The following is a 25130-nucleotide window of genomic DNA, read 5'->3' on the forward strand; positions in this document are numbered from 1 at the left end:
CATTATAAAATGCAGTTTAGAGAAAGTGGCAGCAAAGGCAAAGCAGGAATTCACTGTGTAGCTCGTCTGTATAGGTGATGCTATAAGAGGTAGAATAGAGGCTAGTGTTGAGGTCACTCTTATAAGACAGACTTTAAACAAGCACCTCGATAAGACCCCAAATAACAAAACACATCTTTCTGTCCTTCTCTCGCTTACCCCCTCTACCCCACTCACCCATCTCCCTCTCTCTTATTAAAAAAAACAACAACAAAAACATTTTGAAGCCCATGTCACACATGGCTGGCGAAGCAGTCTTGAGAAGGGGGGGGGGATTACAACTGTGCTCGTCAGATAACAACACAATGGTAGCGCGTGGCGGACCCCGCTCCTCTCCAAGAGCATGAAATGAGAGCAAGCTGTTGCCGGTGCACATGTGAGACGTTTAATTCCTCGCAGCGCCGCATAAATTAGCAGGGCTTGGTGTCAGAGCAGATCTCCGTAACCCTTTGACTCCATCCAGCCTGCTACTGCAAGAGCACATTAAATCCAGCAACACTAACCACAACCGTGCCACCGCCGAGTAGCAAAGGCTGACTTGTGCATTGACCTCGCTACTTAAGCAAGCTACTACACAGGAAGTGTGAACTAACTTTATCGATGTTCTGCATCCTCCACTGTACTGGCCGAGACCCTTGGAAGCCTCCTCCAATAATCTGTTGCCATAACAATTGTCATTTATTGATTAGTTCAGTGTCGTTCTCCATTATGCTTTGATACTTGTCCTGTGTTCTGCATTAGTACAGGTTTTCGTAGATATTTTACAGAGAAAATGGAGGTGCTTTCTCAAGCATAAAACAGCTGAGTCTATCCGTGGTCAAAAGCCCCTATACTGTGGCCTCCGGTCCAGTCCCAGACACCCGACTACACACCATTAATGAGATTGGCTAGCTGTCCTTAAGTGAGGCACGGTTGGGATTTGTAGTCCAAGTTGTTACAGTATTGGTGGTTCAGGCCTGGGGTGGTCTGCCTCTGGGTCACGTGTAGTATCTTTGTTACACTGCATGGGTTTGAATCCGACCTACTTCTCTCTCTGTCCTTCTTTGTTTTTCTCTATTGCACAACCTTGTCCAATAAATGTAAAAAATACAAAAAGAGTGGGAGTTCACTCCTTTTTTAAAAGAAGTGATTAGGACGTGTAGCAATATATTCAGTAGACTAACTAACCCAGTGATATTCAGTAGACTAACTAACCCAGTGATATTCAGTAGACTAACTAACCCAGTGATATTCAGTAGACTAACTAACCCAGTGATATTCAGTAGACTAACTAACCCAGTGATATTCAGTAGACTAACTAACCCAGTGATATTCAGTAGACTAACTAACCCAGTGATATTCAGTAGACTAACTAACACAGTGATATTCAGTAGACTAACTAACCCAGTGATATTCAGTAGACTAACTAACCCAGTGATATTCAGTAGACTAACTAACCCAGTGATATTCAGTAGACTAACTAACCCAGTGATATTCAGTAGACTAACTAACCCAGTGCCGACACACGGGACACAATCTATCAAAATGAAATCGTAATGGGAACACAGTATTTATGGGTTTGAACACTGAGCGTGTGTCCATACTGTATGTGCACAGAGCAGGGTTGCGTTCATTAGGCCACGCAACAAAAAATGTTGTTAACTGAGCGTTTTATTATTGGACAAGTCCTGGTGGTCCCTCCCTGTTTCAGTCCGTTTTCTTCTGTTTCTGTGCATAATGAACGCAACCCTGCCCAACCTCCCCAGTCTCCTCTCCTGCTCGGTGCTGTGGTACCGGTATACCTGACTGTATTAGGCATGGCCAGGCCCACAGCCTCCTCCATATCGTTACATGACTGGCGCTGTATCTCGTTTATCGGGCAAACATACACCGATTTAAGCTCCTGACTTTCATCCTTGGTTACGTCCCAAATGGCATCCTATTCCCTATATAGTGCACTACTTTTGACAAGAGCCCTATAGGTTGTCCCATAGGGCTCTGGTCAAAAGTAGTGCACTATATAGGCTGCCCTTTCTGACATAACTCTTGTTTTTGCTCTCACCTTGATGCTTGACCACTGGCTCTTCCCATTAATCTGTCTGGCCCCCGTAAATCGCCTTTCAATACGGGGGCATATCATTGGATCACTGAATAAACATGTCGGAGACATTAACTGATGGCACTACGTGGTGAGTACTTTTTTTACTGCAACAATCTCTGGAGATGTCTGTCTACACAAAGTGAATTTGTCTTAAAGATGTAGTTTTTCTTCACATTTTCATCCGGCAGTGTCGGGCACATAACTATTGGTGGCGAAATCTGGAAGAAAGCTGTCTCTGTCATACCCAACATACAGACTTCTAAAAGTCTCCTGGCCAAACACAAGTTGTAATAGGTCATGAGGAAAACCCACGCACGTACGTACTTACAATGGGGTTAGTTATATGTCACTGCCCTGTACTTTACTGCACTTTTCTGTCCTTAAATGGCTAAAATGGAAATGGGTGTCCACATCTCTTTCAGCATGCATCATGCCCAGAGCAACAGAGGAATCAAGTGGACTGTGGCATGGCAATGCTGCAGTGTTTGTGTGTGTCCAACACACTGGAGTTGGTGCCAGGTTGCAAACAGCCAGGTTGCAAACAGAAGGCACTCCACACAAAAGAGGACTCGTCCTCTGGACTAACATACGAGTGGGCAAGAGCTCTGCTGGAGTTAGACCAGCTAGTGAGTGAGGATTATACTGTTCAGGAGTGGAGCCAAAGTCTTTCCACTCAGTTGGCCGATTCACACTATAGTGCCAACTCGTACCGTACTGGCTCGGATATACAACTTTAATGTAGTCCTTTCCTGCAGTAGCTATGATGTATGTGTAACCAGGAAAGTCAAGTAGAGCTCAATTTGGCCCTTTTGTGTGAATCAGACACACACTGAGTGTACGAAAACTAAGAACACCTTCCTAATATAGAGTTGGCCCATGTTGACTCCAATGCTTCCCACAGTTGTGTCAAGTTGGCTGGGTGTCCATTAAGGAATCATAGCTTTCACCTGGACAGTCTACAACTCAGTGCATGAGTCTATTTTTTTATTTTTTATTTAACCTTTATTTATTAGGCAAGTGAGGTAAAAACAAATTCTTATTTACAAGGACGGCCAAACACTAACCCGTACGACGCTGGGCCAATTGTGCGCCGCCCTATGGGACTCCCAAACACAGCAGGTTGTGATACAGCCTGGAATCAAACCAGGGTCTGTGGTGACGCCTCTAACACTAAGATGCTGTTTCTCATTTAGAACTGACTTCTGAATAATGAATAGCTGTTGTTTGTAAAGACTTTTCCTGAAAAAAGCAGCTCAATATTTTTTGTGTAAACATGTATTTCTGATAGCCTCAGAGACTAAAACATGACTTTTGTTCGTAATTACAGTGGAGAGGGTTCACATGCCATCTTATCTGGTGCTGTGCATCTGTCAGGTTTCAGAAGAGGAACCTCCTCCCAGGGTTTGTACACAGTCAAATGCATCATTAACTGCATGGCTGATATGGAAAAGCCTTACTTTCTCTTGTGTCTTTCACAAGCATGATTGAAAACCCCAGCCGAGATACACAAACAAACATGGATGCATGCATGCAGGCACGAGCACACACACAATCTCTGACAGGCTCAGGTTATTACTTTATTGCCACCGGGGCCCACTGGTGTAACCTCTAAACTGCTTGCTAACTGTACACTCTATTGCATGATTGTAGCGTGTTTATTAACGCATTAGTTCTACTGTAGTAGCTAATATGGTGACAATGACGTAGGCTGTGTGTAGCAGTTAGCGGTTATGATATGGGTTGGCTTGGAATGTTTTTTTTGCCTGGTCACAGGCAGCTGATTTGTTGTTCACTGAAGTCCACAAGTGAAGAGAAAAGGTGAGAGGAGGAGAGTGCATAGATACGAGAAGGTATTCTTCAATGATCTGGCTGCTATAGAAGTAAACTGTGTTTGCGTGTGATCAGGGGTGTATTCATTCCTGAAAACTTTTCTGAAACTGAAGAAAACGGAAGAAAACGAGGATAAACATACCTGTAAGTCGCTCTGGATAAGAGCGTCTGCTAAATGACTTAAATGTAATGTAAATGTAATGGATTTGTCCAATAGAAACTTGTTTACAACTGTTGGACTAATGAGTACAACATATTTCAGCTAGATGCAGCTAAGTTTGTGGAAGGCGGTATTGAATGTGTCACTGTCTACCACCTTGGTTACTGAAATTTCTCTCTACCTGTAAACGTTCATTCATAGGCTAGGTTGTAGGAACCTCATGATGGGTCGAGGTCAAATTTGAGTATTGTGTAGTAAGTAGCCTAAACATATCGATGTTACATGGAACTGGGTGAATGTAATATGAATGACAGTCATCAAATATGCTGTAACAGAAATAAGGCCATGCTCATGAAAACATTTATCCTCCCTCGTCTTAAATGGCACCGACCGCCACTGAGTGAGATTATTGAACTGACACCGCCATCCATATTCAAGTGATTACCATTTCAAATGCTGAGCTGACACCTCCATCCATATTCAAGTGATTACCATTTCGACTGCTGAGCTGACACCTCCATCCATATTCAAGTGATTACCATTTCGACTGCTGAGTTGACACCTCCATCCATATTCAAGTGATTACCATTTCGACTGATGAGCTAACACCTCCATCCATATTCAAGTGATTACCATTTTGACTGATGAGCTGACACCTCCATCCATATTCAAGTGATTACCATTTTGACTGATGAGCTGACACCTCCATCCATATTCAAGTGATTACCATTTCGACTGCTGAGCTGACACCATCCATATTCAAGTGATTACCATTTCGACTGCTGAGCTGACACCTCCATCCATATTCAAGTGATTACCATTTCGACTGCTGAGCTGACACCTCCATCCATATTCAAGTAATATGCCATTTTAGCAGACGCTTTTATCCAAAGCGACTTACAGTCATGTGTGCATACATTCTAAGTATGGGTGGTCCCGGGAATCGAACCCACTACCCTGGCGTTACAAGCGCCATGCTCTACCAACTGATTACCATTTCGACTGCTGAGCTGACACCTCCATCCATATTCAAGTGATTACCATTTCGACTGCTGAGTTGACACCTCCATCCATATTCAAGTGATTACCATTTCGACTGATGAGCTGACACCTCCATCCATATTCAAGTGATTACCATTTCGACTGCTGAGCTGACACCTCCATCCATATTCAAGTGATTACCATTTCGACTGCTGAGCTGACACCTCCATCCATATTCAAGTGATTACCATTTCGACTGATGAGCTAACACCTCCATCCATATTCAAGTGATTACAAGTTTGACTGCTGAACTGACACCATCCATATTCAAGTGATTACCATTTTGACTGATGAGCTGACACCTCCATCCATATTCAAGTGATTACCATTTCGACTGATGAGCGAACATCTCCATCCATTTTCAAATGATTACCATTTCGACTGATGAGCTAACACCTCCATCCATTTTCAAATGATTACAAGTTCAACTGCTGAGCTGACACTTCCATCCATATTCAAGTGATTACCATTTCGACTGATGAGCGAACATCTCCATCCATTTTCAAATGATTACCATTTCGACTGATGAGCTAACATCTCCATCCATTTTCAAATGATTACCATTTCGACTGATGAGCTAACACCTCCATCCATATTCAAGTGATTACCATTTCGACTGATGAGCTGACACCTCCATCCATATTCAAGTGATTACCATTTCGACTGATGAGCGAACATCTCCATCCATTTTCAAATGATTACCATTTCGACTGATGAGCTAACACCTCCATCCATATTCAAGTGATTACCATTTCGACTGATGAGCTGACACCTCCATCCATATTCAAGTGATTACCATTTCGACTGATGAGCTGACACCTCCATCCATATTCAAGTGATTACCATTTCGACTGATGAGCTGACACCTCCATCCATATTCAAGTGATTACCATTTCGACTGATGAGCTGACACCTCCATCCATATTCAAGTGATTACCATTTCGACTGATGAGCTGACATCTCCATCCATTTTCAAATGATTACCATTTCGACTGATGAGCGAACATCTCCATCCATTTTCAAATGATTACCATTTCGACTGATGAGCTAACACCTCCATCCATATTCAAGTGATTACAAGTTCAACTGCTGAGCTGACACTTCCATCCATATTCAAGTGATTACAAGTTCAACTGCTGAGCTGACACTTCCATCTATATTCAAGTGATTACAAGTTCAACTGCTGAGCTAACACCTCCATCCATATTCAAGTGATTACAAGTTCAACTGCTGAGCTGACACCTCCATCCATATTCAAGTGATTACAAGTTCAACTGCCGAGCTGACGCCTCCATCCATATTCAAGTGATTACAAGTTCAACTGCTGAGCTGACACCTCCATCCATATTCATGCTGGCTCAGTGGTAAGTGGAAGACATTTTTTTATCTCACTCAAGCAGACTGATTTGTGTCCCAAATGGCATCCTATTCCCTATACAATGGAATACTTTTACAAAAGTGTTGCACTAGGGTTCCATTTAAGAAGCACACTGCAGGTTCTGAATCTACAGTAAGATACTGTATGTAGACTCCTCCCATGGGATTGTGTGTGTGATTCAGTCTGGTGAGAAATCCCAATGGGATTTGAAACAGAGGTGTCTTGTCAGTGGTGGGAAGGGGGAAAGGGACACACACACATTGCGCACACACAACCACTGAGTAACACACACACACTCCATTATCTAACACAATTACCAATCCAGTTAGCTCGCATCTAAAATCCAATCGTACTCCTCTCAAATCACTGCATTTCATGGCCTTGACTAGATCAAGAACATGAAGCCCCTGGTTCTCTGATCAGGGAGATTATACTGACTATATTTGAACACACCTTCTTTGCACAAGGCAAGGTTAGTAAAAAGGTTATTGACATCAACCCACAGTCAGCAAACATCTGCTGTAAATGTTGTGTGTAAAGAGCAACACACACTCAGTGTGCAACCGTAAGCATGTTACCTTAACGAACCAAGATGCGTACATCTTGCCTACTTGCTTAATCAATTATTAAATTATCAGGTCCAATCGAATGCACTGTGGATGAGAAAACAGAATAGTACAGGAGATAATCTAGTAGTATTCTTATTCAAATCAAATGTGATTAGTCACATGCGCCAAATACAACAGGTGTAGACCATTACACCGATTTAAGCTCCTGACTTTGATCCTTGGCCGCGTCCCAAATGGCATCTTATTCCCTATATACAGTGCCTTGCGAAAGTATTCGGCCCCCTTTAACTTTGCAACCTTTTGCCACATTTCAGGCTTCAAACATAAAGATATAAAACTGTATTTTTTTGTGAAGAATCAACAACAAGTGGGACACAATCATGAAGTGGAACGACATTTATTGGATATTTCAAACTTTTTTAACAAATCAAAAACTGAAAAATTGGGCGTGCAAAATTATTCAGCCCCTTTACTTTCAGTGCAGCAAACTCTCCAGAAGTTCAGTGAGGATCTCTGAATGATCCAATGTTGACCTAAATGACTAATGATGATAAATACAATCCACCTGTGTGTAATCAAGTCTCCGTATAAATGTACCTGCACTGTGATAGTCTCAGAGGTCCGTTAAAAGCGCAGAGAGCATCATGAAGAACAAGGAACACACCAGGCAGGTCCGAGATACTGTTGTGAAGAAGTTTAAAGCCGGATTTGGATACAAAAAGATTTCCTAAGCTTTAAACATCCCAAGGAGCACTGTGCAAGCGATAATATTGAAATGGAAGGAGTATCAGACCACTGCAAATCTACCAAGACCTGCCCGCCCCTCTAAACTTTCAGCTCATACAAGGAGAAGACTGATCAGAGATGCAGCCAAGAGGCCCATGATCACTCTGGATGAACTGCAGAGATCTACAGCTGAGGTGGGAGACTCTGTCCATAGGACAACAATCAGTCGTATATTGCACAAATCTGGCCTTTATGGAAGAGTGGCAAGAAGAAAGCCATTTCTTAAAGATATCCATAAAAAGTGTCGTTTAAAGTTTGCCACAAGCCACCTGGGAGACACACCAAACATGTGGAAGAAGGTGCTCTGGTCAGATGAAACCAAAATTGAACTTTTTGGCAACAATGCAAAATGTTATGTTTGGCGTAAAAGCAACACAGCTCATCACCCTGAACACACCATTCCCACTGTCAAACATGGTGGTGGCAGCATCATGGTTTTGGCCTGCTTTTCTTCAGCAGGGACAGGGAAGATGGTTCAAATTGATGGGAAGATGGATGAAGCCAAATACAGGACCATTCTGGAAGAAAACCTGATGGAGTCTGCAAAAGACCTGAGACTGGGACGGAGATTTGTCTTCCAACAAGACAATGAGCCGAAACATAAAGCAAAATCTACAATGGAATGGTTTAAAAATAAACATATCCAGGTGTTAGAATGGCCAAGTCAAAGTTCAGACCTGAATCCAATCGAGAATCTGTGGAAAGAACTGAAAACTGCTGTTCACAAATGCTCTCCATCCAACCTCACTGAGCTCGAGCTGTTTTGCAAGGAGGAATGGGAAAAAAATTCAGTCTCTCGATGTGCAAAACTGAAAGAGACATACCCCGAGCGACTTACAGTTGTAATCGCAGCAAACGGTGGCGCTACAAAGTATTAACTTAAGGGGGCTGAATAATTTTGCACGCCCAATTTTTCAGTTTTTGATTTGTTAAAAAAGTTTGAAATATCCAATAAATGTCGTTCCACTTCATGATTGTGTCCCACTTGTTGTTGATTCTTCACAAAAAAATACAGTTTTATATCTTAATGTTTGAAGCCTGAAATGTGGCAAAAGGTCGCAAAGTTCAAGGGGGCCGAATACTTTCGCAAGCCACTGTAGTGCACTACTTTTGACCAGAGCCCTATAGGTTGTCCCATAGGGCTCTGGTCAAAAGTAGTGCACTATATAGGGTGCCCTTTCTGACATAACTCTTGTTTTTGCTCTCACCTTGATGCTTGACCACTGGCTCTTCCCATTAATCTGTCTGGCCTCCGTAAATCACCCAGTCACCCACATCATTATGCTGTGGGGACAAGGCCAAATTGCTGACTGCCTATTGGCTGGAGGGTTGTTTGCCTTTCAATAAGGGGGCATATCATTGGATCGCTGAATAAACATGTCGTAGACGTTAACAATTTAAAATATCAGGTCCAATCTAATGCACTGTGGATGAGAACAGAATAGTACAGGAGATAATCTAGTTGTATTCTAATTCAAATCAAATTTATTAGTCACATGAGCCGAATACAACAGGCATAGACCCTGACGGTGGAATGCTTACTTACGAGCCCCTAACCGACAGTGCAGTTTCAAAAAATATGCATACGAATGAGAGAAAACTAACAAGTAATTAAAGAGGAGCAGTAAAAAATAACAATATATACAGGGGGGTGCTGGTACAGAGTCAATGTGTGGGGGCACCGGTTAGTTGAAGTAGTATGTACAAGTAGGTAGAGTTAATTAAAGTGACTATGCATAGATGACAACAGAGTGGCAGTGGTGTGGAGAGTGGGGGAATGCAAATAGTCTGGGTAGCCATTTGACTAGATGATCAGGAGTCTAATGGCTTGGGGGTATATGCTGTTTAGAAGCCTCTTGGACCTAGACTTGGCACTCCGGTACCGCTTGCCGTGCGGTAGCGGAGAGAACAGTCTATGACTAGGGTGGCTGGAGTCTTTGACAATTTTTAGGGCCTTCCGCCTGGTATAGAGGTCCTGGATGGCAGGAAGCTTGGCTCCAGTGATGTACTGGGCTGTTCGTACTAGCCTCTGTAGTGCCTTGCAGTCGGAGGCCGAGCAATTGCCATACCAGGCAGTGATGCAACCAGTCAGGATGCTCTCGATGGTGCAGATGTAGAACCTTTTGAGGATCTGAGGACCCGTGCCAAATCTTTTCAGTCTCCTGAGGGGAAATAGGTTTTGTCGTGCCCGCTTCACGACTGTCATGGTGTGCCATGTTAGTTTGTTGGTGATGTGGACACCAAGGAACTTGAAGCTCTCAACCTGCTCCGCTACAGCCCCGTCGATGAGAATGGGGGTGTGCTCGGCCCTCCTTTTCCTGTAGTCCACAATCATCTCCGTTGTCTTGATCACGTTAAGGGAGAGGTTGTTGTCCTGGCACCACACGGCCAGATCTCTGACCTCCTCCCTATAGGCTGTCTCCTTGTTGTCGGTGATCAGGCTGTTGTCATTGACAAATTTAATGATGATATTGAAGTCGTGCCTGGCCGTGCAGTCATTAGTGAACAGGGAGTACAGGAGGGGGCTGAGCACTCACCCCTGAGGGGACCCTGTGTTGAGGATCAACGTGGCGGATATGTTGTTACCTACCCTTACCACCTGGGGGCGGCCCGTCAGGAAGTCCAGGATTCAGTTGCAGAGGGAGGTGTTCAGTCCCAGGGTCCTTAGCTTATTGATGAGCTTTGAGGGCACTATGGTGTTGAACGCTGATGGTAACCCTAAGCTTTGTCCCAGCCAGAACTGGCAATAGGGCAGGAGCCCATCTCCCATTTCTGTAGCGTGAGGCAGCTTGATGAACAAGTACAGTGCCTTTGGAAACTATTCAGACCCATTGACTTTCTCCATGTTATAGGTTGCAGACTTATTCTAAAAAAAAAATTAATTTTTTTTTTATCTCATCAATCTACATACAATACCCCATAATGACAAAGCAAAAACAGATTTTTGGAAATGTTTGCTAATTTATAAAAAATTTTAAAAAACTGAAATATCACAATTACATAAGTATTCAGACCCTTTACTCAGTACTTTAGCAATTTACAGCCTCGAGTCTTCTTGGGTATGACGCTACAAGCTTGGCCACCTGTATTTGGGGAGTTTCGCCCATTCTTCCCTGCAAATCCGCTCAAGCTCTGTCAGGTTGGATGGAGACCATCGCTGCACAGCTATTTTCACGTCTCAACAGATGTTCGATCTGGCTCCGGGCTCTGGCTGGGCCCTTGAAGAACAATGAGACTTGTCCTGAAGCCACCTGCTGTGGGCTTAGGGTTGTCCTGTTGGAAGGTGAACCTTCGCCCCAGTCTGTGGTCCTGAGCACTCTGGAGCAGGTTTTCATCAAGGCTCACTCTGTAAATTGCTCCATTCATCTTTGTCTCGATCCTGACTAGTCTCCCAGTTCCTTCCGCTGAAAAACATCCCCACAGCATGATGCTGCCACCATGTTTCAAAGTAGGGATGATGTCAGGTTTCCTCCGGACGTGGCGCTTGGTATTCAGGGCAAAAAGTTCAATCTTGATTTCATCAGCCCAGAGAATGTTGTTTCTCATGGTCTGAGAGACTTTAGGTGCCCTTTGGCAAACTCCAAGCGGGCTGTCATGTGTCTTTTTTTGATGAATGGTTTCCACCTGGCTACTACCATAAACCCTGATTTGGGGAGTGCTGCAGATATGGTCATCCTTCTGGAAGGTTCTTCCATCTCCACAGAGGAGCTCTGTCAGAGTGACCATCAGGTTCTTGGTCACCTCCCTGACCAAGGCCCTTCTCCCCCAATTGCTCAGTTTGGCCGGGCGGCCAGCTTTTGGTAGTTCCTAACTTCATCCATTTAAGAATTATGGAAGGCACTGTGTTCTTGGGGACCTTCAATGCTGCAGACATTTTTTGGTACCCTTCCCCAGATCTGTACCTCGATACAATCCTGTCTCTGAGCTCTATGGACAATTCCTTCAACCTCATGGCTTGGTTTTTGCTCTGATACGCACTGTCAACTGTGGGACCTTATATAGACAGGCGTGTGCCTTTCCAAATCATGTCCAATCAATTGAATTGGTCTCTAATCAAGTTGTAGACACACCTCAAGGATGTTCAATGGAAACCGGATGCACCTGAGCTCAATTTTGAGTCTCATAGCAAAGGGTTTGGTTACTTATGTAAATATGGTATTTCTGATTTTAATGTTTTTTTTTTTTTGCTTTGTAATTATGGGGTATTTTGCGTAGATTGCTGTTTATTTATATATATATTTTTCAAAGGGCATTATCCCCAATTAATTTCCTTAATGCTGAGTGCCCATTTTTACAGTCTTGGGTATGACTGGACTGGGGATCGAAACCCCAACCGTACAATCTCAGGGCTGACACTAAGCACAAGATCACTAAGTTAGTATGGAGTATACAGCAGCACCATAAATATACTAGGACTAAGGTGTGTGTGTGTGTGTGTGTGTGTGTGTGTGTGTGTGTGTGTGTGTGTGTGTGTGTGTGTGTGTGTGTGTGTGTGTGTGTGTGTGTGTGTGTGTGTGTGTGTGTGTGTGTGTGTGTGTGTGTGTGTGTGTGTGTGTGTGTGTGTGTGTGTGAAATAAAATACAGTATATCATGATGTACAAGACACCTGTCTGAGTGGCTTGAACCATTGTGGAGTCCGTGGGGATGGCGCAGTGTAAGATGTGCTATTGAAATTGTATATGGTTATATTACATAAGAACAATACTAATACAATAATATGATTTTGTAACATGTGCTTTGTCCCTCTTTGGATTGTTGTTTCTGTCCACGGTTCTGAAACACATCAGTGCACTGTTGAATTGCCGCCTTTTTCCGAGACCATGTTATGTGCATAACAGCAAAGTTAACCAGCATACTGGTGGTAAGAACAATGCCTCAGAGGCAGCAGCAGAATGAGGAGATGGGAAAACAGCCCTTACCGTATTGTCTAAGAAAAGTGAGAGGGGAAACCCAAACTTAATTAGGTCTATAATAAATTGCCTAACTGTTAAATGTACCTGGATTTTAAAATCATCAATACAGTTAAAGTCGGAAGTTTACATACACTTAGCTTGGCGTCATTAAAACTTGTTTTTCAACCACTCCACACATCTTGTTAACACATTATAGTTTTGGCAAGTCGGTTAGGACATCTACTTTGTGCATGACACAAGTCATTTTTCTAACAATTGTTTACTGACAGTGAATTAAGTGTGAATTAAGTGAAACAATCTATCACAATTCCTGTGGGTCAGAAAATTATGTCATGGCTTTAGAAGCTTCTGATAGGCTAATTGACATCATTTGAGTCAATTGGTGGTGTACCTGTGGATGTACAAAAGGTACAAAAGTATCTATATCCACAGTAAAAACGAGTCCTATATCAATATAACCTGAAAGGCCGCTAAGCAAGGAAGAAGCCACTGCTCCAAAACCGCCATAAAAAAGCCAGACTACGTTTTGCAACAAATATCGTACTTTTTGGAGAAATGTCCTCTGGTTTGATGAAACAAAAATAGAACTGTTTGGCCATAATGACCATCGTTATGTTTGGATGAAAAGAGGGAGGCTTGCAAGCCGAAGAACACCATCCCAACTGTGAAGTACGGGGGTGGCAGTATCATGTTGTGTGGGTGCTTTGCTGCAGGAGGGACTGGTGCACTTCACAAAATAGAAGGCATCATGAGGTAGGAAAATTATGTCGATATATTGAAGCAACATCTCAAGACATCATTCAGGAAGTTAAAACTTTGTGGCATACTTCTAAAGTTGTGGCAAAATGGCTTAAGGACAACAAAGTCAAGGTATTGGAGAGGCCATCACAAAGCCCTGACCTCAATTCTATAAAAAATGTGTGGGCAGAACTGAAAAAGCTTGCGTGAGCAAGGAGGCCTACAAACCTGACTCAATTACACCAGCTCTGTCAAGAGGAATGGGCCAAAATGTACCTAACTTATTGTGGGAAGCTTGTGGAAGGCTTCCCAAAACGTTTGACCCAAGTGAAACAACCCACTGGGGTTGTGAAATCAAATCTGATATAAATCATTCTCTACTATTATTCTGACATTTCACGTTCTTAAAATAAAGTGGTGATCCTAACTGACCTAAGACGGGAATTTCTGCTGTGATTAAATGTCAGGAATTGTGAAAAACTGAGAATAAATGTATTTGGCTAAGGTGTATGTAAACTTCTGACTTCAACTGTATATCTAAAGAAATAAGACAGAACCTGCTTCTGTTGCCTGTTTGAGTGTTTGTTTAATAGCCTACTGTTTCCGTGAGCTCCAAGCCTCATGCAACAGCATGTCAAGTAAACAATTTCACAAATTCGGACGTTTTGATATTTGCTTTGCTGTAAATGTTCCCCCATTTCGAGTTTGTCATGACCTCTGCATCCATTTTGCTGTTACGTGTTCAGAGTTTGTTATAACCAATTTATTGATGTGATTATGATATGCTATAGGCACTGCCTGCCCGGTCATTAGGCAGGATTAGGCGGCCGTTGTTAGAGTTGCGTAAATTCAAATCTGGTATCAGGATAAATATAACAATGAGTCACCGATTTTATACTATGTATTTTTTATTTGCTAAGTAATAAATGGCAAATGCAACTTTCGTATATACGGCCTCACTGTAATACCACGCAGGGCAGAACAGAGAACTGACAAGACGTATGTAAAACAGTATTCTTTATACTGTGATAGACATAGTTCCAACACGTCTGTTGGCCTATCACAGTAGAGGCTGGGCGTGGTTTAAACTTGCCCAGCCTATTGCAGGCGCTCAGGCGGGTCCCCGCCTCTTGGCGCTTCTTGGAGTTCTCCCTCCTCGATGTATAGATCCTTACTGTTCTGGTATCGCAGCCTAGTTAGAACAGTTGCTCAGTATTTTTCCATCTCAGTTAAACCTCGTGATGACCACCCCTCCCTATCACAACTTTGTAAGATACAGCAAGTCACACCATGTGCTCAATATTGTTACATACAAACACAAGGACAAAGCATCTGCTGGGCTGTTATCTACAGTTTTGCAACATGCAGGTCACACCATGTTACTCAGTTCTTGTCACACACAAACAGGCAAGTAGCAAGCAGTTGTTTAATCGCATAATGATGCTCCAGTGCACAAATGCAGACACCTCACACAACCAACATCAGATAATATTTAATCATGTATATCTAATGGCTATAATGTGAAATACAGGATCCAACACCGTCTATGGCGGCAGATTGACGAGGGTAACATTTTCTAAACAGATCAAGACGCACCTCCAACAACAACAACACATAAAACCTCATAGAATTCTGCCCAAAAACAATTACAATTTCTCTCAAACAAAGGCATATGGGCTTTTTGGGTGAGTGCTGATGCCACCCTGTGATAAGCAGTGCCCACTTTGTCAAAGGTGGGGGGGGGGGGGGGGGGGGCAAAATATGTTGCTTGTCCATTCCCAGCGCAGCTCTCCAGGGTGCTGTTGAAGAGACGCATCTCTGCAGCACTCCAACATTCAGTCCCAAAGAATTAGATAACATATATGGTAGAGAATGTGGCATTTTTCTGTAGCCTACAGGCTGATAATGTATGATAATGATAATGTAACGAGACGGACACCTCAGTAAGCATGGACTGACGCCCTTTCCATGTCTTTTTCTGGTGCGTCCCAGACCGCTCTTGACTTTGTCCAAACATAGGTGTCTAATAAAAAACCAAAATATTTTCAACGGCTGTAAAATACAATGGTTGATCCACTAAAAGTTTTGGCAATTATGCTGCAGGACTTAGATTTATTTTGTGGTTTAGTACGGTACCCTGCGTCACCACTTCATTGCTCCAGACCAGTGCAAGGGGGAGTTAGAGCCCTGATTATGCTTTTGGGTCCTACTGTGTCTCTGAATGGGCGACAAAACTACAAAGCTAAATAGAAACTGATAATTGTGCACGACTTCAGTATTACTTACTAAAACTGTTGTTAAACTAAGGATTTTATTTTATTTTGTTAGGATTATTTTGCTCTTACTGTAGTACTGTAGGCCACTCCCGACCAGTCACATTGTACAGCGCCTGGATGATGCAACAGTCTAAGACACTGCATAGCAGTGCAAGGTGTGTTGCTACAGATGCTGGTTCAATACCCGTGCTGGCCTCGACTGGGAGACCCATGAGATGACTGTAGGTTTTTGGTTTCTCTCCCTCTAAATACAGAAATAAATCCTTCTAAATAACAAACTGGCTTCATTTACAAATGAGTGACTGTCTCACCCCATGTTCAAGAATGGCATTTTTCTCACTAATTTTATGTTATTTGAAAACTAAATCTCCAAAATATTGTTATTTTTTAAACGAAGTGATTTATTATTAATTTAGAATTATATAAAAGCCTGTTGGATATTCTCACAGATTATTAACCCTTTTATTAGCAGGATCCTCCGAGTGGCGCACAATGGGATCGCCTTGCAGTGCTCAGCTGTATCCACTGAAAGCGTGCGAGGTTCAAGGCACAAGGGCAGGGGGCACGGCATGGGCCGCAGAGCCACACTCAGAAGACCAACCTATCCCATGGGGAAGGAAGGGGGGTGGATCTTTATTGATCTTGATGAATCAGAGATTCATGACATCATTGAATGACTCGCCAGCTTGGATCCATGCCTGGGTCTGCAGGACGCAAAGTTCTTTGTTTGCCAGACAAATCATTGGGTTGAAACTACAGAACAGTACAAAATGAGAGCACACATGGTTAATGTTCTGAAAAAATTTCCCAGCTGTTTTGAATGTGACAGAAGTCATGCTGGATTGACAGCATGGCCAATGTATTCAACTTTTCTGGCCCATGATGTTGCATGTGAATGTTTATCTTTTTAAACTTGTAAAAGAGACCCTTAAACCCAGACTTGAACCACATATCCTCTCAACTGGATAGCAAGCTAATGATTGCTTTGCAATGCTTGCAGTTAGCCACTGATTTTAATAATGGGAATTGATGGGAAATGATGTAAAATATATCACTAGCCACTTTAAACAATGCTACCTAATATAATGTTTACATACCCTACATTATTCATCTCATATGTATACGTATATACTGTACTCTATATCATCTACTGCATCTTTATGTAATACATGTATCACTAGCCACTTTAACTATGCCACTTTTTTTACATACTCATCTCGTATGTATATACTGTACTCGATACCATCTACTGTATCTTGCCTATGCCGCTCTGTACCATCACTCATTCATATATCTTTATGTACATATTCTTTATCCCCTTACACTTGTGTGTATAAGACAGTAGTTTTGGAATTGTTAGTTAGATTACTTGTTGGTTATTACTGCATTGTCGGAACTAGAAGCACAAGCATTTCGCTACACCCGCATTAACATCTGCTAACCATGTGTATGTGACAAATACAATTTGATTTGATGACTGCTTGCTTGCTAAGATTTTGAAAGTATGATGTTGACATTGCTCAGTCCAATCAAAGCTACGGTGGATATAACGTGATTTGACTTCATTTTATCTGTGTCCAATGACCTTGAGCCTTCTTGGATGGGAACTTCTAATGTAAATCTATGGCAGCACACAAGGGACTTGATTTTCGAGCTCTCCCCGTCGATTTGACGTAACGGGTCACCACTGATTATGATCACACTTCAATTCAAATATTATGGTGACACTATATGGTTTGGTATGGTTTAGAAACTTGGGAACCTAGCTTGAGTTATACCTATCACCTGGTTAGGGCCACATGTTGAAATACTGTATCTTCACTCCTAGAATAAAAACCTCCAGGTTTCCGTCATAACTGTCAATTTATTGGAAGAAAATAAAGAATTACAGAATTATCCTGTCCAAATCGTCCTCTGGAATAACAGATATTCTGGAGTAATAATTACATAAACAACATTCTCTAGTAATACTAGTCCCATGCCAATAGGTATTTAGTCACGTGCATGCGATGGATACATGGGCAACGTAAAGAGAGCAAGGGTCGAGGGAATAGGGAATGTTTTTCCTAAACTAATTAGGGATTTCGGTAACAGAACTTTTTATTCAGAAATGGCTGTAATTATGTTGCAACATAGACAGTGCGATAAATACTTATGTTCTGTGGTGGTTGCTGCAGCAGGGAGGCGAGAGAGAAAACAGGTGCTAGTAAACAGTCACTCAGTATTTTTTTTGTATTTATTTTATTTTTACACACTGCAGCAAGTCTGGGCCCGGCACAATCAAATCAATTGCTGGTCGGACTCCCTCTAGTAATTTGTGTGTCTTAATTATTTAATCAAACCATGTGCTTAAAGCATCAGACAAGCTCAGTGAATATATTGGATTTGATTAAAACGCATGGAGTGTCAATATATGGAAAAATACACATTTAAACTATTTTGACCAGTCGATTGGTGCAACAACAGACGGCTCATGGTCGACCAAGATTTATTTAGTCGGGGACAGGCCTAGTTTCTATAGAGCTGCTCCTGCCATATCTCCAGCCCTAAACAGACACATCAACTGTTGTACTCCTGCCATATCTCCAGCCCTAAACAGACACAAAGACCTCTTTCACAGCCTGCACAGTCCCTATCTCTATCAGAGGTCCATGCTAGCAGTGTTGCAGTGAGACTGACAGGAGGCAATCCGTGCTGATCTTGGACGTGTGGGAAGGTGTTGAATACAGGGAGGATGGGAGAGACAAGAGATATCTGGAGACTGAGGGCTCAGCAGAGCTGACTGTATACCAGGTGTGTGTCCCAAATAGAAGCCTAATCCCATAGGGCTCTGGTCAAAAGTAGTGCACTGTATAGGGAATAGTATAGTTCCATTTGGGATGCACACCTGCTAGAAGCCCTTAAACCCTGCTGTAGTGTAGCGGTGGGATCAACAGGGTAGAGTTTTTAGGGTCAACATTTGCATGAGTAATTGCTGGTTTTAAGACCACAAGGAGGAAGTTGACGTGTTGCAGGTGTTAACAGGATTCATCAAGTCCTTCAGGTGCTGAGCAGAACAATGCAATCAGTGCCCTTCACTGTACAGTAGGCCTTCAGTAGCATTAAGTCTAGCAATTTGAAAATAGCTGTTACTAGACTGAAAGGCAGTTCTAGGCAGTTCTATAGACCTTACACCAAAGCATTGACAACATACCTGAGAAAAACAAAAATATTGGGCTCATTAATGTGTGGATTTCTCCATATGTAAATCCTTACATTGGGCACAATTAGTGGGTGACCTTTTGAGTATGTATGCGCATATTAAACTGGATTCTACCTCATCAGTTAGTTACTTAGACCAATGTTGATAAGAGACAAAACTGCCATGATAATTAATAATAGAATAATCAGCTGCTGGGTTTTTGCGAGTCGGCACTCAGTGAGACGGTTGAAAGTGACAGCAGATGTAGCAATTAAGAGTTGAAGAAACCCAACGTGATAGAAAAAAAGCTTCTCTCACTTTTAATCGTATAACATCCAGACACCTAGCATCACATTAGAGGGAACACTCAATATTAATAGTTTGAAGGTTTCAGTGTGAAGAAATATGTAAGTTTCAAGACTGAAATGAGAGGAGTAGATCAGCTAAAACTGGAATGGCGTTATCTGGGTCATCAGACCAGATGTAGCTCTACCCTCAGACCAGATGTAGCTCTACCCTCAGGCCACATGTAGCTCTACCCTCAGGCCACATGTAGCTCTACCCTCAGGCCACATGTAGCTCTACCCTCAGGCCACATGTAGCTCTACCCTCAGGCCACATGTAGCTCTACCCTCAGGCCACATGTATCTCTACCCTCAGGCCACATGTATCTCTACCCTCAGGCCACATTTATCTCTACCCTCAGGCCACATGTATCTCTACCCTCAGGCCACATGTAGCTCTACCCTCAGGCCACATGTATCTCTACCCTCAGGCCACATGTATCTCTACCCTCAGGCCACATGTAGCTCTACCCTCAGGCCACATGTATCTCTACCCTCAGGCCACATGTATCTCTACCCTCAGGCCACATGTATCTCTACCCTCAGGCCACATGTAGCTCTACCCTCAGGCCACATGTATCTCTACCCTCAGGCCACATGTAGCTCTACCCTCAGGCCACATGTAGCTCTACCCTCAGGCCACATGTAGCGCTACCCTCAGGCCACATGTAGCGCTATCCTCAGGCCACATGTAGCTCTACCCTCTGGCCAGATGTAGCTCTACCCTCTGGCCAGATGTAGCTCTACCCTCTGGCCAGATGTAGCTCTACCCTCTGGCCAGATGTAGCTCTACCCTCTGGCCAGATGTAGCTCTACCCTCGGGCCAGATGTAGCTCTGCTCTACCCTCGGGCCAGATGTAACTCTGCTCTACCCTCGGGCCAGATGTAGCTCTACCCTCGGGCCAGATGTAGCTCTACCTTCAGACCAGATGTAGCTCTACCCTCAGACCAGATGTAGCTGAGGGTAGAGCGCATGAGTGTCGGAAGCGGCGATTGATTTCTTAGTGGGTTAGCAGCATAGATTTGTTTAAATCATCGATTATACCCCAGGGCTTGCAATCAGACGGCTAAATGTACAATGTTTCCATAAAGCTAATTTAGCAATTTGTTGCGTTGCGCACTAAACAAATGTATATTTAGTCATTTAAAAAATATTTAGCATAAACACAGTAGTGAATATTAATAGTTCAGTGATGAGGTGGAGATGGAAGAGAGACCAATAAGAATGGAAGAAAATGATATGCTATGTTTGTAGAAATGAGACTGTGTAGATTCCAACCCAGCCACACAACTCGCAAGGTCAATTTATGTCCCGGGACTATTTTTACTCTACTGCCTGCTCCTGTGTCTCTTGTTGCCCTGTACAGCATTTTCCCACCCACTCTATACCGCCAATTCTCAACTGTACTCTGAAAAACAATTGTTGAAGGATGATCATGAATTCTTGGCGCTCCATGAACCAATGATGAGGCAGCGAAGTGGAGTCCAATGTGATCCTGTGTATCCTATGTTCTCTTCCTTCAGACTTCAATGGTAAACAGGAAATACAATTCCTCTTTCTTTAGATAGGTGTCTTGAAAATAATATATATAGTAGGCCTATTAGAACATTTTGGGATGTTCAACACTTCCTGCAATGTTGATTTACATAACGGGTAGAGCTGAAATTTGTGTAAAATTGAGGAAATGTAAATGCTCTAAAGTTATATATTTAACTTTCTCCCCATGACGGTAACAGCCCAGCAGTGAAACATATTATAGTCATGTGTCTTACAAAGAGCCTCCGCTGTAAATTGAACCAGAAACTCCCCTATCACCATTTATGACTTAACTTATTTTTCTCAACCCAGTCACGACTCAACAAAAACATGTTTCTCCTCCCAGGTATATTTCTGTATGTCTGACCTCTTCTTTGCTCCTTAATTCAGGCACCTTGGTTGGCAAGCGAGGTAGCGGCAATGATCCCTTCCCTTTGCACTGTGTCCCAGTTTGCTGTCTTGTGGGGTTTCGCCCCCTGCTCACAAAGGATACATATGGCCTTTACATCTGACCCATTCCAGTTTCTCACAATTTCTCAGGCAGAGCATTTTCAGATTCAGAAAACATTTTGCAGCAGTCAAAGTACATACAGACACGATACATATTCATATGTAAAACACAGAGAAAAGCTACAGATGTTGACCGAATATTTACAAAAAGGTCGGCATGATAGTGCAACGGTCTTAAAATGTCTGAGTAATGCTGGGCCTGTATTTGCATGTCAAAGTACTTAGTGCTTCAAGTGCATATCAGTCCGTCTTGTTCATTTGAAGTATTTTGTCCAGTTGTTGATGCGATCCCTTTTGTTGTGTTCGACTGGGAGTTGCTGAAGTCTGCTTCTGTATAGAGCAACATCGCTGTTCACCGTTGTGCAGTGGCAGGGAAGACGAATGTGCAGGGGTAAATTGCAATGTTCTCCAAATCCCATTCCCCAATGAGGCTATTGATCAATAGCGAAGGGCTTCTGTTACAGGCCATAGAGCGAGAAGGTCCACATGGGTCATTCAGGACAAAAAAAATGACATGTTGATATATTACCATATAAAGGTCAGTGGATATGTAACATGAAATAGGGCTCGTCAACGCTCTGTGTACAAGGTTCCATTCATTTGGTTTTATTGTAAAAAAATATATATATATTCACATACTTTAAATGTTTTAGCGTGTGATTTGTGTCAGATGAGCAGTCAATTGTGCACCGCATCGTTGTACTTTGCAATGTAACCCAGTTGTTACAAAGGGTGTCTTTTTTTTGCTGATCAAACACGCTAGTGCAAGGACAGATGTACTAGCATGATCTGGTCTGGTTGATGAGGACAGATGTACTAGCATGATCTGGTCTGGTTGATGAGGATGATGAATCAGGGTTCTACACTAACTTTTTCCTCCAAGGAGCGCACAAAGGAATGCAGGAGCACAATATAAAATGTTTAAGTAACAGTTTATTAACAAACAATTTTATTCCATACATATTTACGCTGTGTATCTGTGTGTGTGTGCGCTCGTGTACTAAGGGACACACATCTGTGCAACAGCACATACCACCAATCACACATTGACCCAGGCCTACTAGACGCAAAGGAGATCAGTTGTCCAGATGCTTTTGTATGTTGGCCGTCTGGCACGCTTAGAGGTCAGCGAGCGGTCCCCGGCAGGAGTGGGATCCAACTCCTCGACAGAAGGCCCCTCCAGGCTGATCCTCATGAGGTCTTCGGTGGTAGAAACCCCAAGGCAGCTTCTTGTCGAATTCTTAATCCGGTTCTGCGCAGAGCAGCCTCGCTCACACTGGGCGGCTGAAATGGGCAGCGCCAGCATAAGCTGCACCAACTCCAGTATGTTGTAGGGAAAATATGATATCTTTCAATTTCATTTAAACTCTTAACATTAACTTATCAAAACCAACCATAGAAGGATGCCATACATAACCACTCGGGACTGTTAGTCTACATTGTAATCGTGCCTGTAGGGGTCCTTTGTCAACATGGACTCCCACAGGCCACTGTAGGACTTGACATTGTGGCTGCCCAGGATTTTCAGTCCCTGACACTCATAGTGGATTGCAGCCATGTTGCAATCTGCAGGTTTGAACAGAGCAAGTGAGTTTGCAAATATGCAAACATAACATTGTCTCATATGGCAATGCAGTGTCAAATAAATTATTTCCTCTCTAGAGGCTCCTTGAAATGCCTCGTCAGGTCTGCCACACCATCTTCGCCAAAGGTGAGAAGGCTGGCCTGGTCTTCTGGCCATGTGTCAGGGTTTATCACTCTGAAAGTCTCCACTGTGTTCTGGACACCCTCATCCTTCAGCAAACCACCAAACCTGGCTTTGAGATCATCCACCACGCCCATGTTGATGGCCGCCTCCATCTGCTGCTTCAGCTGGGATTGGTGAGGTCTGTGAAGCCTTTCAGATTTCCCTTCAGTTTAATTCCCTCTAACATAAATAACACGCACACACACCAACACGCAATGAAATGTCTGTCTCCCATAAAACATTTTTTAAAGACTTCTCCACTGCATTTCCCTCCTTATCCTCAAATTCTTCTATTGAGCAACGCATACATTGATTTTCACACTGAGAATCTGTCTTAATCATTGATTTATCTTACATCCTAATAATCCTAACACACCTGGAATCTCCTCTCATCACCCTGCTACTGAGCAAGCATGGTCTGGATCTTCTCCAGCATGCCTCCTGCCTTTGCCCGAAGCCTGACTGCTTCCAGTCTGGTCACTGTATTCCTCAACTGTGACATGGCTTGGGGGAGGATCAGGTCATTCCTTTGCAGGGGGAGGCTAAGTGAGAACAGCTCTCAAACATGTCTGAGAGAAAATGGCAGAATACAAAAGAGTGCATTCTTTATTTCCTGCTCTATCTGTTAAGTAGTGAGTAAATAAACTGTCACCTGTCAAGTACTTGCACACTGTGCTCGTAAATCATTATTCCCGTTCGCACATATCTCATTTTAGGGGCAAATGTGAGTGAAGTACTTCACTCACTGTAGAGCCCTGTGATGATGATGATGATGATGATGATGATAGTATATATGCCATTCAGCAGACACTTTTATCCAAAGTGACTTAGTCATGCACGCAAAATTGTCATAAATTGGTGGCCTTTGTCTGAGAGAAATTTAAAGCTTGAGTAGATTTAAAGGACAATTTCCAAGCTAGGGGAAATTAAAAATGCATATTCCACAGGTGGAAGGGCCTGTTTTGTCTCCCATTATGCTAATAACACAAAACGCTGTCTAAATGACTCTGATTTCCCGTGATGCGTGCTAAATCCAAGGAGCGGCGGGGCCACTATTCCGAATTGATCTGATCACTGGGCTCACTAATAAAAAGCAATTGGCAGCATATGTTTGCAATTCATGCGCTGAATATGGGCTCAGTCTAATTCAAATAAATCTAATTCGGTGAATTCTACACAGAGGCGCTGCCAATTTGCTTCTTGTAAGGCAAAATAATTTCAACAATGCTTAAGTAACATGAGAGAAAAGAATCCCGCACTCTGCTCTTGCTAGTATCACTGTTCTTTATTAAGCTTTACGAATTGGCCTTAAGGCCTTCGTCTGAGCTTTTGGGAGTTTTTTTTATTTTTAATTTGCACCCTTATGTAGACATTGCTCCATTCAATGCATCAAATGGGGTTGGAGTGAAGGAAAAATGTACGTGTTACCAAATATAACAATGTGTATTTCATAAATATTCTAAAAGTGATTTTTAGATGTGTTTAATATACTTAGTACACACTTTATTCGAACATTTATGAAATTCAATGTTATATTTTGTATAATTTTTCCTCGACTCCAAGAAGAAGAGCAGAGTGCGGGTTTCTTCTTTTTCTCATGTTTTTCAATTGTTACCATGCACCTGCAACAGAGGTCAAATGTGCCAGTTCCTTTTTTGAATAACATAGGAAAAGTAACATTGAGTAAAATAGTTTGAGACTTGCATTAAGGTAGGTCAAGAGGCGAGGATGTATTATTTAAGACTGTCCACGCTAACCGTGTCGGCTATAGCTTTAATGTGGTGAAAGAAGAAGTATAGAAGTGTGTTTCATAGACTCCTAGGGGTCCAATGATGCCTGTGGAGAGAAGAGTTGGTGCCCTAAACACTGACCCCGACACCCTTCCCCCTTCCTCCAGTTTAAATATGTTTAATACAATGCAGTTCAATGCATTGTATTATTGTTCTACAACTCCTGACTTGTCTGTTCTGTTCCCTTTCACGTTCAGCTGCATCTTCTCAT

At 42.7% G+C, this 25130-nt stretch overlaps 1 protein-coding gene across 3 annotated transcripts in view; it reads left to right on the forward strand.

The window, feature by feature from the left end:
• The window catches only part of glra4a (glycine receptor, alpha 4a), a 90642-nt gene that overhangs the window by 43970 nt on the left and 21542 nt on the right, over positions 1-25130 (forward strand). The window contains exon 1 of one of the 3 annotated variants that reach the window (XM_046296659.1): positions 3342-3520. The exons of the other annotated variants lie outside the window; for them this stretch is intronic. The gene's annotated coding sequence lies outside the window, so the exon portion shown is untranslated. Of the gene's footprint in view, positions 1-3341; positions 3521-25130 lie in introns of those variants that run through there. 3 annotated transcript variants of the gene reach the window in all.

Source organism: Oncorhynchus gorbuscha, linkage group LG13, assembly GCF_021184085.1.
Source record: "Oncorhynchus gorbuscha isolate QuinsamMale2020 ecotype Even-year linkage group LG13, OgorEven_v1.0, whole genome shotgun sequence".
Classification (NCBI taxonomy): domain Eukaryota; kingdom Metazoa; phylum Chordata; class Actinopteri; order Salmoniformes; family Salmonidae; genus Oncorhynchus; species Oncorhynchus gorbuscha.